Below are 1913 nucleotides of genomic sequence, written 5' to 3'. Positions count from 1 at the left end.
AGGTGGTACAACAGGGTATTAGAGCCTCCATGCCTATCTATATCACATCTTGTATCCAAGCTAGAGGCGGTACAACAGGGTACTAGAGCCTCCATGCCCACCTGTATCACATCTTGTATCCAAGCTAGAGGCGGTACAACAGGGTACTAGAGCCTCTATGCCCACCTATATCACATCTTGTATTCAAGCTAGAGGCGGTACAACAGGGTACTAGAGCCTCCATGCCTGCCTGTATCACATCTTGTATCCAAGCTAGAGGTGTTACAACAGGGTACTAGAGCCTCCATGCCTGTCTGTATCACATCTTGTATGCAAGCTAGAGGTGGTACAACAGGGTACTAGAGCCTCCATGCCTGTCTGTATCACATCTTGTATCCAAGCTAGAGGCAGTACAACAGTGTACTAGAGCCTCCATGCCCGCCCGTATCACATGTTGTATCCAAGCTAGAGGCGGTACAACAGGGTACTAGAGCCTCCATGCCCACCCGTATCACATCTTGTATCCAAGCTAGAGGCGGTACAACAGGGTACTAGAGCCTCCATGCCCGCCTGTATCACATCTTGTATCCAAGCTAGAGGCAGTACAACAGGATACTAGAGCCTCCATGCCCGCCTGTATCACATCTTGTATCTAAGCTAGAGGCGGTACAACAGGGTACTGGAGTCTTCGTACAAGGCATCAGTTTTCCGCAATAAGGGTGGTTTCACACAGGCAAGAAAATCGTGCGATTTTCGCCTGATGCGATAGTCAGTAAAAAAGCAGATTATGAAACCAACGGTTTCCTTCCCATCTGTGATGTTTTCACTGATGTGATGTTGAGAGAACAAAAAATAACGGCTGCTCTATCTTTCTGCGATGTGCGATTCTTTTTATCTCCCAGGTTTCGCTATGGAGCCGCTCCTTTTTATCGCCTCGCAATGCAACAAGATTGTGTTGCGATGCAATTTTGATAATGGAAAGTCCTATTCATTTTCGCAATAAAAAATTGTACATTTTTTATCGCGCAATTTTATTGTGGCCGTCAGCACTGCGATGGGAGATTATTCTAAAAAAAAAGCATTGCTGGCAACCAAATATTGCAGACACAAAATAGGGGGTCGCCCGTGTGAAAGTCGCCTAAATGATCCTTTTACTCCGATATTGTAATCACTCACTTATAACAACGTTACAATCACACAGACAAAAGTGTCATCCCACAACTTCTGGGGGGGGGGGTTACACTGTACGTGGTTATGGCGCCTCGGGTACATTTGCTGTATGCCTGTAGTCACATGGCACAAAAAATACACCTTTTAGTGGTGGCACCGTGAGACAATTATTATTATTACTCCAAGTTAAAACCTATAAGGAGAAAAAAATGTTATGTTAGAATTTTTTTTAAAATTCTAATTGAAGAATGGGTGCAAAAATATGGAACGCCTCACGAATTTGCGTGTCATCCTTGCGCAGGGGCCATGCTAATCTTCTCTGTATCGTTCCAATTTTAGTATATGTGCTGCCGAAGCAAGCACGATACTGCAGACAGCCCCGGCGGTATTTATGGTCCCGCGGGAGAGAAGTTCTTACATTGTGGAGAGATTACTTTTATAAATTAAAAATAATGTATCCTGCTGTGATATTTTACCTAATATGTCATGCCTGTAATAATAAAACCCATTAATATAGAGTATTTTGGCCAAACTGAAGAGCATTTTGTGACAATGTTATATGCAAATGAGAAGAAGCCGCAGTGCATGCTGGGAAGAATGCTGGTCTCGGAATACGGACCTTGTACCACAGAAGGCGCAGCTGGTGTGGAATGTACTGCGGATGACTGCAGCGTTCTGCTTCCATCAGGAGAGCAGCTGCTCACTGCTGCACCACTGGCTGACGGTCACATTAGGACGTGATTGCCGGCTCACGCCTACTGCTG

At 45.1% G+C, this 1913-nt stretch overlaps 1 non-coding gene across 1 annotated transcript; it reads right to left on the bottom strand.

The window, feature by feature from the left end:
* Positions 1-1405: 1405 nt before the first annotated feature.
* LOC136588821 (U6 spliceosomal RNA) lies at positions 1406-1512 on the bottom strand. Its single transcript, XR_010787629.1, has one exon. It is a non-coding gene; the product is annotated as a U6 spliceosomal RNA (small nuclear RNA).
* Positions 1513-1913: the final 401 nt, after the last annotated feature.

This window comes from Eleutherodactylus coqui, chromosome 13, assembly GCF_035609145.1.
Source record: "Eleutherodactylus coqui strain aEleCoq1 chromosome 13, aEleCoq1.hap1, whole genome shotgun sequence".
NCBI lineage: Eukaryota > Metazoa > Chordata > Amphibia > Anura > Eleutherodactylidae > Eleutherodactylus > Eleutherodactylus coqui.
This window is presented reverse-complemented; position numbering and strand designations above follow the sequence as displayed.